Source organism: Opisthocomus hoazin, chromosome 2 (assembly GCF_030867145.1).
Source record: "Opisthocomus hoazin isolate bOpiHoa1 chromosome 2, bOpiHoa1.hap1, whole genome shotgun sequence".
NCBI classification, from domain to species: domain Eukaryota; kingdom Metazoa; phylum Chordata; class Aves; order Opisthocomiformes; family Opisthocomidae; genus Opisthocomus; species Opisthocomus hoazin.
In genome coordinates this window covers 126,506,109-126,520,530 of record NC_134415.1, presented here as the reverse complement: position 1 = coordinate 126,520,530, position 14,422 = coordinate 126,506,109, and the positions used below count along the sequence as shown (strand labels likewise).

Below are 14,422 nucleotides of genomic sequence, written 5' to 3'. Positions count from 1 at the left end.
TTCATGCTACAGGTCCAAAAAAAAAAAAAAAAAAAAAAAAGAAAAAAAGCAATACTTCCAGAAGTTACAGCACTAGATTTAACAGCATCGTCGTTCCCAGTATAAATTGCTTTGTAGCACCAGTACTTCCCACACAGCAATGTCAATCATGATATTCTGTGCAAGTATTTCAAAGCAATTGCTGGCAGCTTACATCAAATTTTGATTAGGCATTTATCCATAATTCTTCCAAAAATGGGACTTCATTAAATAAATCACAGAATCACAGAACAGTAGGGGCTGGAAGGGACCTCTGTGGGTCATCCAGTCCAAACCCCCTGCCAAAGCAGAGTCACTGACAGCAAGTTGCACAGGACCGCGTCCAGGCGGGTCTTGAATATCTCCAGAGAAGGAGAATCCACAACCTCTCTGATAATTAATAATTAAACACACAAATAATTGTGTATATACACATATATACACGTACATAACCATATACATGTATATATTTATGAGCTTTCCTGAACAAAGGCCCAAACTAGTTCAGGATCAGAGATATGGCTCAGATGACCTCTTGAGGCTCCTTCCAGCATAGTTCTTCTCCAAGGTTCAGCATTGAAATTCCAGGGCAATCAGGGTAAAACTGTGTCATTAACTAAAAGGAAAGGCTCAGTTTCTAACTGGTGTGCCACATACTTGGCATGTAGAGATGCCAAGGATCAGCCCAGGTAGGGCAGGCACGGAACAGGCAGACCAAGCCCTAAAGCAGGTGTCCAAACCATTACACAACTTTAGGCAAGTCATTGAGCTCACTTTTCACAGGTGAACAGGAATGACAGAGAAATTCAGGAGTAGCGTGAGGACTAACTAGTTATGATTGCAAAGTGTTCTGAAGACAACAGGTGTTGAGTGAAAACGCTGAGTATTAGTGGGATAGCTAATAAAAACTGTTAGTTACAAGGGGCAAGAATCACAGGCGAAGGGGGGTACCACAGAAATCCAAGACATCTGGGGAGGAGAATCGGAGTAATAAAATGAAAACAAACCAAAACGGCGTCATTTGGCAAGCCCACATGCAAACCACTTGAACTCTACACTTCTGGGGCTTATGTCATCATTGAGCCACCGCCTTCCCACTTTGAGAAAGCTGCAGCTTAGAGAAGTATTATTTTAAAGCCTATGATAAGGCTGTAACGGAGGAGCTATTCAAGAAAAAAAACTATCTATGTGACTAAGTCGAGTCACTAATCAGGACACTGTTAAGAGTCCTCTTTCCCCAGAAATGAAGACACCTTCTCCAGCATTTATAAGAGGTGATGTCGAAAATCTGAAACGGTCCTCGACATTTCAAGAACCTCTGGCATATTCGGAGGATGCAAGCGTGTTGTGTATTAAACAAAGAAACGATACACACTTTCAAAATATCCTATACACCCCTCTATAAATCCCACAAACACTCTCATTAACAGGTATGGTATGATTAATGTTTGTACAGGGCCACTTTAATTAGTCCAACGATTTGGAGTTCTACCTTAAAAAGCAGCTTTGTGAAACTGCAGTAGTTGCAGAATATTTTACTCCTGGGCTTGATAAAACACTAAACCAGAAACTGCTTTAAAATAACTGCCTGCCACAGCACTTTTAGCCAACTTTTGCACCTGGTGCCGAGAGAAAAAGCCAAGTGAACTTTCCCTCACTTGTTGCACGTCAGCTTCAATGCGATGTCTTTCTTCTGTTGTGTTTGGGTTTCTAACTGGAAGAGACAAGCAAGCTAAACTAGCAGCCAATCAATCCCTCAATTCTAAGAATGCAATAAAATTTGATACCAATAAATCTTTTCTTTTAACAGCCAGAAGAGATTAACAAAGTTATTTGAAATTTTATCCTCTTCTGTTCTTTCAATAGGATGATTACCTGACAATCCCGTTGAATCAAACAACAAAATTAAAAGAGACACAATTAAGCTGGTATATACATACGAACAGGATACGCATTCATGCATATCCTTAGTAGGTCCCCCATTATTTATTAGCCTTGATGTATTTTTCTTCCTCTTACAATAAAAGTTATTACACCTTTGGATTGTCAAATAAAAATCCAATTGGCTGAGACATAGACCATCCATATAAAATAGCTTTGCACAGCTTCCCTCTCAACTACAACTAGCTGACTTTTTTCAGCTCTGCCACTCACTTGTTTCACGACATGGGGAAAACCCACTTCATCTTCTTTGTGCTTTAATTTCTCATCAGTAAAGCCATCTAATTTTTTTTCCCTCATTTGGAATGATGATGGCGCAACGTAAGACGAAAATGGCAAAAAACATAAAAACATATTCAAGAATTAGAAATTATAAAAATTTTAGTTACTCAGTATTGTGAGAATGGTTGCTAGGAACAATATCTTGTGAGTATTCTGAAGCTGATACACTAGCATCAGGCTGTGTATCACTACACAAGTGCTCATTATTAATCTACACCTATATGCATTTATGCTTGCATATATGTGATGGTGCAGAGATGCATGCACCCAGACTTGTACGTGTATGGTGATGTCCACAGAACAAGCACTTCTCACAAGACTTTCCGTTTTACCACGAACTCTTCACTGAAATGCAGAATCTGTCTCTCCCTTTCTTCTTGGTCCTGTGCTCTCCGTCACGGTGACACCAATGGCCATGTTCCACCTGTTTCACCATTCTCCACCTACTTTCACCGTTCTCATCTGAGATTCAATTGGGGAGCAACACATCTGCTGATTCTCACTCCATTTGCTACTTCTTGACGGCTGCCCTGTCACCAGCACTTAACGTCCTGTAAAGCCACCTCCCAAACTCATTCTCCAGACCAGACCTTCTACAAACCCCAATGCACCAGCCAGAGTTTCTCTTTCAAACCTCTCTGCCTCTCATTTCAATTATCCCATTCCTTTGCTACTGAACACTTTGAGAGAGGGTTATGAGATCCTCTTCCAAACTCTTCCATATAGGTTTGTTTCCATCTTTATTCCACTTCTTCAAATAACTCTTTACTGAATCTCAGGCTTCCTATTCCTTATTTGCGATCTGGGTTCCTCTTTTAGCTCCATAATTTTTCTGCTACAAGAGAGAATATACACATTCCTACAAAGTTGCACCTAGTTTTTGTTCCGGAACAACTTCTCTTCCGGCCTTTTTCCCAACTCTGACCCACCTCAGTAGATGCATCATATCCAGCCTACTTAGCCTTCAATTTTTCTTTGCTCTCTGACACTTTCGCTCACCGTGTACAGATGTCCTCAGCCTACAATCTCGTTTAAAGAAACTGTATCTCAGTCCAGCCTGCCTCTCCAAATTTTTTCCCATTTCTTTCTCTCTCTTCATCTGTGAAAAACCACGGAACATGCAGTTTTCAGCTAATGCACAGACTTCCCCTCTTCTAACTCTGTCTTGGATCAGCTCCAACCCGACTTTTCATAAATCCCCTCCCTTAAAACTGTTCATATATGGGACATTATGTGCCTCTCCCTGGCCAGAAATCTGGGCCTCCGGTATGTCTTTATTTTCTTTGACTTTTCTGCTGCTTTTGGCACTTCTATCATCTCCTTTTGCCATCAGAGAAGTTCCAATTATCCTCCTCTTTTTGTTTTTGATTGTTCCAAGGCTTTTGTCATGGGGGAGTTCTCTCTCAGGTGGGAGTTATCTGACTAAACATAGATGTCTACATCTGAGCTGGTCACCCAGGGCATCAATTTATAGTCACTGGACAGAAATCACCATTTTAGGTCCAAATTCACCTCACCCAAATGTCTGAAAGAAGTCAAATAAATGATATCCTACATGTAATATTTCTCTCCATTGTCTCTGATTATCTCTCCAACAAGCACACTACTACTGGTTCACAGGAATATAACTACTGATAGGCAGTAAGGCAGTATAGTATGTATTATGCACATGCACACAGAGGAGTACAATGTCTTTACCCAAAAGGTAAGAAAATGGGCAGTCTAAGTTGGCAGATATATGTTGGAATTTAAAGAAAGAGTGTATGCAAACAGAGCTCTCTGAGTTTGGGAACACTTCTGTGAATCACAGATAAAACTACTACACGGAGTCCACTGTACTCAACAGCTGTGTTGAAGATAATTCAGCTGAATCAAATTGCCTTCTTTTTTTGAGCAGATCACTCCTGTGTCAGTTGGTACAGAGCTCCTGACATGTTTTCTCAAATTTATTTCCTTTCTGCCCTCCTCCGACCAAGACAACAACTCCATTACCTCATGCAAAAAAGTTATACCAGCCACACAGCTCTTTTAAACAATTATTTTTCCTTTAATTTTATAGAATCATAGAATCACAGAATAGTGTGGGTTGGAAGGGACCTTGAAGATCATCTGGTTCCAACGCCCCTGCCATGGGCAGGGACATCTTCCACTAGACCAGGTTGCTCCAAGCCGCTTCCAACCTGGTCTTGAACACTGCTAGGGAGGGGGTAGCCACAGCTTCCCTGGGCAGCCTGTGCTAGGGTCTCACCACCCTCATGGTGAAGAATTTCTTCTAATATCTACTCTAAATCTGCCCTCTTTTAGTTTAAAGCTGTTCTCCCTTGTCCTATCACTACACACTCTTGTGAGAAGTCTCTCTCCATCCTAATTTTGGGTCTTAATAGCACAGGAATCTACAGATAGTGCAAGCGATGGGTCTGTAAGAAAAAAAAAAGACGTAATTGGAGGGAAAGCTTCAGCCTCAGGTAGGAGAATTAAACAGTGACATTTGGCTAACAGAATTTACCAGAGTTTATGGGAAAGGCCTGCTTTTCTGGCTATACTCTGGCCTTTTAGGAAATCGGGTAAGAACCAAGGACTTCCTCAAGAGGTGACCATCACCTGGGTGAGTATTCAGCGAATTGTCACTGCTGCCTAAACCTGTCACTGAAACACAAACATTCAGCGACACTTTCAGCTACAGCTACACAAAATTCTTCTTAGATTATCTTTTAAGATGAAAGATCTTCAGTTAATATACCAAAAAACTCAGTGTGAGAGAGTAAATGTTACTCTGTCAGCTGCTGCCTTTGTCAGGAACGGGTTACAGCCCATACTTGGATAGCTCCATTTATTTTTAAGTCTGAGATAAAAGACTGTTTGTGCTAACTTTTGTGTATAAGTTATTTTCGGTCTACTCAAGGACTGTGCTGCCATCAACACTCCTATCAGGTAGAACTCGTGGCTTGAAGATAAAAGAACACAGAAATAAAATGCGTTGACATTCCCCCCAATTAAATAAATACTGATCTAAGGGTTTCTGCTGTTATCACTGTTTTTGTTGGCCAGTGACAGTTACAGACACAAAAGAGTTGTATTTGCCAAAACTAAAGCACTTAAATATTAAGAAAACAAATTTTGCAGTGCTTCAAGAAGTAAAACAGCTTTTGCCAAGTCTTCCAGTAGTGGTGTACTATTTGTGTTTCTAAAGTAAATTTTTTTTGAATGATGGTAACACCTTTGCCTTCAGTTACTGCTTTCTTTTGAAGCAGAACAGAAATGGTAGATGTTAACAGAAGTTGAGAACTTCGGTATTGACAGTTATCCATTAATTACAAAGTGCAGTATTAGAAACTCAAGACCTCTGAACACTAGGTGTCAGTGTAAGAAGTGGAAAAATATCAAAAACCTGTTGTTTCCAATCAGGTGGATTAGCTAAGAAACCAGAACCAGCTGTGACCACATTTCCTTGTAACTGCATAACACTGTTAACAAGCCAGTCTTCCTAAAAAAAGTTATTCTGAAACTATCAGGTTTGCTTGAAATCAGATAAGGTGATTTAAAAACTACAATGAATTTGCTCTCTTAAACACTCTGAGATGACCTTTAAGGTTTATGAATTAAACTTAAAGACCATGCAGAATTTAACACTACTCTTTTTTCACCACAGACATCCATAAATCAGTTTGTGTCTTTCACAACTTAAGTTTTACAGTTTTGTTTGAGAGAATCAGTGAAAAACGAAATTAAAAAATGCAGCTAGTGGTGAAAGCCATAGAGGTGAGATGTCTCTCACTTCACTGAAGCCCAGATTTTACATGGATGGCCAGAATGTTAAATAACTACTTTAGGAGATGAAGAGTCGCATCCTAGAAATGCCCATTTATGTCACCTGACGCAAAAGATGATCTGGCATCATTATCTCAGGTACAGAAAAATATATCTGTTTGCCTTTAAGCTTGTTCAGGTGAATCCACTCAGGATCTCAGATGCAAAGCAGAAGGAATGTTACCCTCCACCAGGCACCGACACTTAGTATGCTTCAACATTTATTTGAAACAAAGTAAGTAAGATGACTAAATCAGTAATTAAAAACCCATTGTTAACTGGATTCTGGAGCTGATTTCAAAGATACACAGATGCTTTTGAAAGTTAACTCGAGGTCCATCTTCCTAATCAAATATCCATGTGTTGCACGCCATTGATAAATTTCAGATTTTTCATTTAGTTTACTAACTGCTGCCAGAATCAGACTGCTAGATGAGATGGGTCTTTGAGTACAGATATGGACTTTACACACATGTTCATATACTTATATATTCAACTTACATCATACAAACTAGTTAGAAAGAAGCCCTGAATATGAGTCTTCCATTTGTATTCTGAAGCTTGGAATGTAATTACGATTTTTCACAGACAGAAAGATTGCTCCTTCATTTCAGCCTAGCTAAATGATTTGAGACATTTTTTTAGGCTACATCAAAATACTCTTGGCAAAAGTCTGTTCAGCCTTAAACACTTTCAACAAAGGAGACTAGAGAGTAAAACTACTGACAAAATATTGATCTATGAGTGTGCATCATCTTGTGCAATGAAAACCTAATGATTACTCTTCAATTTCTTAACTTTTGCTTTTGTTTTTTTCTAAAGAGCAATTCAGTTAGAATTTCGTAGGGCTCGAGCAAAATAATAAGTGACATCAATATAAGTAGCCATCCCACCCTGGACACTGTGCATCTCTGTGCTGAATGTCTCAGCTCCTCCAAGATTTCAATAGCTACTAACCTATGCTCCACTCCTAACAGTACACATAAAAAGTAAATAGAGGATGTGTTTGTACTTTGGAAACTCAGGCTGGGATCAGTTTGTCAGTTGATTCATAAAAGCCCCAGAAGCCAAGGTAATTGAGTACATATATATTTAAGAATGCCACAGATTCCAAAGCCCCCATGAGTGAAATTTCATACACACTTAATTCCTCTTGCTCAACAGCCTAAACAGGAATCTGATGTGTTAAGGGTGGAAAAACCAGACCTGTACATATAGACATGTGTGTACACATACATGTACAACACACATAAATCTATGACATTGCTAGTAAAGGCCCAAAGACTGATACAGAACATCAGGAAACACTGGGATCGTAGCTGCCTGCACTACCTTCATTCTTTATATACCCTACAAGACAGTCTTTAACCATTGATCACATTGTTTTTTAAAATTCCATCTAGTCAATGGTTTGGATTTTTTTCTTCACTATTGATCATGTTGTGACAATGATGTGGGCATAATTATTAATTTCCTTCTGTTTTACTTTTTTAGGGTTCTTAGAAACAGCGTCTTAGTCTTTCCACTTTTTAGCTCAGGGAAGTCCATCACTGCTGGATGCTGAGCAGAATCTCTGCATGACCAGGCAAAGAGCAGCAGCTCTGTCTCACAGCACGTTTAAGTCCGCAGAAAGATCCATGGGAAAGAAAACATCTGACCATGCAAGTCCCTTCTCTTCTTAACAGAATGCACAGAGAGAGCCCAGAATCCCTGACTGGGACTCCTGTACCATCTCCTGAATAGATTCTGTCCTTTAGAATAATGTCTGAATATGGTGAACAAGTAGCAGCTAATGTTAGTGTAGAAAGCTCAGGACATCACTTTTCACATAAATTACCAATGAAGAAAAGGCAATACTTCATCAAAAGTCATACAACAGACTTCATTGCTCCCAGTTTAAATTTTCCACAAAACGTCTCAATAAAAGACATTTTATAATATTCTAATATATTAAAGACAAACTGCTGTCCATTTACTCAAGTAATCTAAAGTCACATGTTTTCCAATCGAGAAATATTAGAAAAGAATTTTGGGGTTTTTTTCCAACAATAAATTGTTAACAATAAATCCTCTGGTACAGGAGTCATAGCACCTGATCTATATAGAATGGCAGTGAAGGTATTGAGACTATTCAAATTTTTCAGTCTAGAAAAAAATATTCTCAGGATGGCAAAACTTACTCTCTACTATTCTGTAAACTGAACAAAAACATTTTTTGAAAAATAGCCCTTCCTTTTAGAGCCATGTGAAAATCTTTCACAAAACACTAAAAATCATCCAAGATTAATTTTGAGAACACTGAGCGAAAAAATAATGTCAAAGACGCAATTTCAACTAAAGAAAAACCAAAACTTTACTCCTACCCATGCGATAAGATAATCTAGAAAGTCACCACATTTCAGTGATGTAAACGCACAGAGAGCAGTTGAAAACTACTTGCTGAAGTCTCTTCTCTTCCATGACACTGAGCAATGCTACCAACGCACACTGCTGGCATGCCGGAAATTCTTTCTATTGCCGGCTTCTTTTCCAGTTTGATTTCTTCCAGGGCAGGTGTGCCACGTGCTTGCTGCAAACCTATGCGTGTTGTTTAATTCACCCTACGGTAGGAAGAGAGTGAACAGTGGAAGGATTTTTCCCAGGTGGTTTCTGTGAACTCCTTTCTCCCACTCGTGTAAACACACAGCGTGTTCCGGTTTGCCGAGCTGTGTACGCGCCCTATGACTTGGTACAAAGTCGGAATGTTTAGTTAGCCAGAAGATTGTTTCCATCCTGTGATTCATTAGGTCCCTGTGGTACCCTCAACTTCCTTTATTTTGTACAATCACAAATTATATTAGTTCGTCTTATTTTGATAACCCCTCTAATTAATATCCTGCACAGGAAACTTTATTACTGTTTGAAAACAGACTCATAAAACAAGGACTTTTCCTGTTACCAGGGTGGCGTAAGTGACAGTTGCACATAACTTTGGGATCAAGAGCGAACCGCGCTTCGCACTGTTTGTTTCTATCAGTTTCTGTTAATGAATGAGCTGGTTTCAATCCTTTCTTTTTTAAAAGGAATGTCACAAATTCAACAATATTGTATATAAAGGTTACAAGTCCACCAGCTCAAAAATGCAGTAAGTAAACCTGGAACTGTATGATTTTAGAACAGCATAGAGGTTACATACACTAAAATGACTAATCCAGTTTGTGAATGAATGAGTGTGATTTGGTTTAAAAAAAAAAACAACCTGTAGGAGCAGGCTGTGAAGAACTGAGAAAGCTCTATCCTTCTTTCTGACTGAATCCTCGTTTTTCCTACTCCCCTCTCCCATTGCTGTTGTCTTTTTCTCTGGATGGGCAAGTGAAGGTGAGTTTTCCCTCCTCCTTCTCCATTCATTTTAAACTGCAATAAAATGGTGAACCACTGCAGGAATACAGCTAGGAAGTGAAGAAATCACATCATATTGATCCAGAAAATGGACAGCCCTTTGAAAATACAAAATTCACGCTGACCATGATTTAGTACTTAGCATTTCATATTAGTAGACTTATCCTTCTGCTTGTCCCTGTATTTTCACCATTCCTTTTCGTGGTTGTGGCAAATGACTACTCAATCTTTATTTAAGTCCCTACTATGAAAAGCAATTTACTCCACAGCATACATTTACTATGGACTTACTCAAGACTTGACATACTGCTGAATCTCTGCATCTCACTGTAAGTCTTCTACCTGTGAATTACTGCCACAATTTAAAATAATCTACTTATTCCAGTACAGATTATCCAGCTGCTGAACTGTGTTCTGCACTTTAGTTGAGACCAAAGGACTGATCCTGAAGTAACTATATTATCTGTGTCAGTGAAAATTAGTTTCCAATAGTAACAAACAAGAAAAAAATAAAATTATCTATGTGTATGCGCAGAGTGTTCATATATGCACATATGTAACAGGAGACCCAGATTATGCTCCTAAAAGGAAGCAAGAGTGGAATGTTAAGAAGTATTAGGTATCAGCACAAGTTGTATGGAATTAAACTCTTCCATAGGAAGATAAAAGGAAGTGATCAAAAAAATCCCAACAGCTATCACATACAATGTGATTCTGGGCAACTGAAGTTCCTTTAAGTTGACACCACTGTATTCTAAAAAAGCCAGCTGAGTGGGTTTGCCTTAAACCATTTCACATCAGCAGAAGAGACCAGAGTCCATCTTCTAGCAGATGCTCATTAGCTGACAGGGAGTAAACTGCAACTCTATCAACATGAATTCTATCATTCACAACAGTCTTCGCGAGGACTTCTCACACTTTCCAAAGAATTCTAGCGGATAAAACATTTAAAGGATGCAGTCCAAGCTGCTGCGATGTGCTGTGGCCTCCTCCCAAACAGCCAGTCTTTCATGGACAGGTAAGGTCACTTCGATAAGTGGGGACTTTGGGGCTCTGCCGATTGTAAATACATCTCTATTTTTGGTGTACATACCTGTAATTTTTAATAATCTCTTCCTGCACTCTGTGCTACTGCTAAAATGTCTTTTACTTTGTAAAAACAAACCTAATTTCTTCCCAGAAGCCATTTGATATCTGAGAAAAAAAACGTAAAGGACTGAAGTGCAGATCTAGCGCTAGACTGATTAACAAAATTCTGTGAAAGCAGGTGCCAGTGCTGCTACTACCGTCTGCAGCCTGCCCGGAGAACAAACCTCTGGTAGTTCATTCTGACAAGTGCTCGGTTGATACATTCCCAGCACAAGGAAGGTTATTCCTTAACAGCCTTTTCGATTATAATAGTACATCACGATCTTCTGGTCTATTAGCCTTTGAACGTGACATCTGCAGCACGAACATGGCCCTGTCGAGAGAAGATACTATGAAATCTTCAGGTTTTCACACTAGTCTAACAATACTATATTTCCCAATAAGCCAGCACAGTATGACAAAAATTCTGGATGGAGATGGTCAAGGTGAGGAAAGACTTTTCTTCTTTCGTAAATATTATATGAAACAATTTCCAGATGCTTTTACATCCGTGTATGTGCAAGACTTCAGCTATTTTGGTGCCAAACCTCTCAACGGTAGTTTAATAACCAAGAAAGATTCTTATTCCTTTTCTCTTAGTTACAGCCTTTTTTTTTTTTTGACAAAGTGCTGAATAATATTGATTTGTCCTAACGCAGGATCTTTGAGTTCCCTTTCTAAGGGTCTGAAGAGATATTACTAGATTATTATAGAAGATGGTGCTTCAAAACCTTCTTAGTGCACAGGCAAACTGTATTGGATATGATGAAAACACAAACAAGAAGAGGCCTCACTCCACTTCAAATGGTAAGTAATTTAAAGGCTTGTCCCCTTCTGATTAACATCTTTTTGCATTCCCTGTTGCAACAGACATCTACTACTTGTGCTGAACCATAAAAAACAATATAGCCTTGATTGCAGCCTCTAGTCTTAGCACACATAAATAAATACAGTTCTAGGGGTAACATTAAGGCATCTATAAATATGTATAGATCAGTTACTAAACAAATACTAGCAGTCAACAATGAATATTATTTCAAAGTAAAACAAATTCATTCTGCTTTTCAAATACATTATGCTTAAAAAAAAATGTACAGAACTTTGTCATTCTAGGGCGTGGGTTTTTTTGGTTTTATATTGCTTGATATTCGAATAAAACCCATTTATTATAATTACAATAAATGAAAAATTTCAAACTTATGCTAGCATGCTGACACAAACTGGATGAAATTTATCTCTCAACTTTGATGCCTATCTCCTAAATATTCAAACCCCAGCAAGCTGGCAAAGGATCCCCTTATTAGTCAGCTGAGGAAATAAATTCCTCAAGAGATGCATCTCATCTAACTCGGAAACTGATTTTAGGATGATGTGAATCATCCTCTGGATATGCTCATTTCCTTCTATATGTTGGTGTATACTTAGAGCAGAATTTAACTTAATGTAAAGCAGTCTACATATTGCTCAAAAGAAAACAAAAAATCGATCATAAAATGTGATGCAGACTTTCAAAAGCCTGTTTTTCAAGAACTTGACTTGTTAGGGCAGTCATCTGCTAGAGCAGCCAGACCTCATGAAGTATAAAGTGGTTTGAAGCAGTGACCATATAAATCCGTCCAAACCAGACCCCGATTTAATAGAGTTCAGATCAACTTTGCAAATAGGAAGCTGGAGCTATAAACCTCCGAGGTATCAAAAGTCACCAATCAAAGGTAACCACGCTGGCAACTTCTATTTTAATTCAGGAGCTCAAACTCGGACTTAACCAACAAATATGAGCTCTGACAAATGTTTATTACGAAAGATGTATGCAACTTGCCAGTTTTACTGCAGGCGTAAAAGTGATTTCTATAGTTTAGCCTTATACATGTGTTATGGATGGCAAAATGCACATGAATTTTGAGAAGAAATCATTAAATTACATAATGAGAACTGTGCAGTCCATTAACATGAGTAATATGACAAAATTCAGCTGGTAAGTAATAAATTTAAACCTGCAGTCAGCTTCAATTATAAAAATAGCTTTTTTTCTAGTACTGGATATATACCCACATGAACACCCACGTCTAAAATGAAAATTTAATATAACTACATACTAACAGCTCAATAAGGATGGGCAGTTATAAAGGATGACAAATGTGCAAAAATCCCTATCAGAAGTCTGGAGGATGTAAAAAGCTTCTGATTTACGAGTTCCGGCGTGTGAGTGTCGGAGGTCAAAGCAATCAGCTATTCCAGATACTTTCACTTCCTCAGAAATAAAGTGCTGTCTCGGGCTCAGAGGGGAAAGGTTAGAAAAGCTGTTTATCTGCCGCTCCGTTCCCATTCTTCCTTCTGTCAGGAAATCGTACACGCTCCTACACCCCGCGCAGGGTTAACCCCGGGTCACGGCCATTCCCCCAGTAAGCGCCCGGCTTTGATTTAAGTGCAAGGACCACATGGCTGCAGGTTGGGTTCTCTCAAACGCCCTCTTTGATGGAAAGCTCGGCTCGGCGAAGCCTCGCTGGGATGTAGAAGCACAGACACTTCACCACTTTGCTGCTCAAGGGAGAGTGAAGCCGCAGCCATCGGTTTTGCATCAATTGCAGGGGGTCGTTAACAAAAAGAAAATGTTATTTTGTAGTAGCTAGAGCTAGAAGAAGAATCACAAATACATTCCGGGAGCAGCGTGTTTAACCAGCGGGCAGCCTGTGGAGAAGGGGCAGAGGCTGTTCCCTCCCCAGGAGCCACCGGGCACGCTTGGGACAGACCCAGGGGAGCATAAAAAGCAAAGAAGCCCCAGCACAAACTCCGGGAGACTGCAGAGCCAGGGCTTCGGATGTAGGAGCAGAAAGAAACTACTCGGAGCTGGAAGGGACCCCAAAGCGTTTGCTGCGATCCAGGAAGCCACCGACCGGAGGCTGGATTAAGTGCGAAGCTGAAGGAAAGCACCTGCCTGCAGGCAAACAGTGGGCAGGGCGAGGTTTATTTATATTGTATTTTTATTACAAATATTATATATAAAAAATACAAACATTGTATAAAAGTATATAAAAATATAAGTATATATTATATATATACATACACACATATATATTTATACTACGTGGTCTGCCCCATTCTGAATTTGGTCAGTTTACAACAGCTTTTCATTCTAGTTCACATACTGACAGAACCTAGCTTGAAACTTCAGAACTCTTCTAATTGCTGAAAGGGCTCATTATAGAGAAAAGCCCCGGGAATTTGCAGCTCAAAGTTCTAGCTGATCCAGGGACTCATCATATGCAAATATTAGTTATAATATGTACTAGTATTATTTATATACATTAGTTCCATATAATGTGCATACCCAGACATGCTGGTAATTTCACATGAAGAATCACTATAATAATAAAAAACCCATTTGTTATGCTTCCCAAGCTACAGGTGACATACCAAAATATATCTTTATGTACAAAATGTCAGCAGGCAGATTTGTGCCATGGTGTAAAATACCGTCCTTGCTTTCTTCAGAGGTGCTTCTGAACTTTAATTAAAAACTGTGGAGAGGTTCAAATTTAGAACTGCTTCTGATAGATGAGACTCGAAATAGCCTCATTTATACAACACTTTCACTGGCTTTCGATACAGAAAAATATTCAATATTTCTGCATTATTTTTTGACCGCAATCAAAACATCAAATAGTAAGAATATGAGAACATAAATACTAAGCAAACAACGCACTAACACAAATACTGGAACAGAAGGAAATTGGCAATGGGGTCTTCAGACGACTAGCCATTTTTTTCCTTTCAACAGCTTGAAGTTTTTACCAAAAAAATACATCGGCTTTGTTCCCAAGGCCAGGTGGGGTGGCAGATATCACACCAACCCAGTACACAACCATAA

The 14,422-nt window shown here is 39.1% G+C and overlaps 1 protein-coding gene across 6 annotated transcripts in view; it reads right to left on the bottom strand.

Annotated features, from left to right (window-relative positions):
* The window catches only part of SUPT3H (SPT3 homolog, SAGA and STAGA complex component), a 286,392-nt gene that overhangs the window by 126,734 nt on the left and 145,236 nt on the right, over positions 1–14,422 (bottom strand). The window lies entirely within an intron of this gene.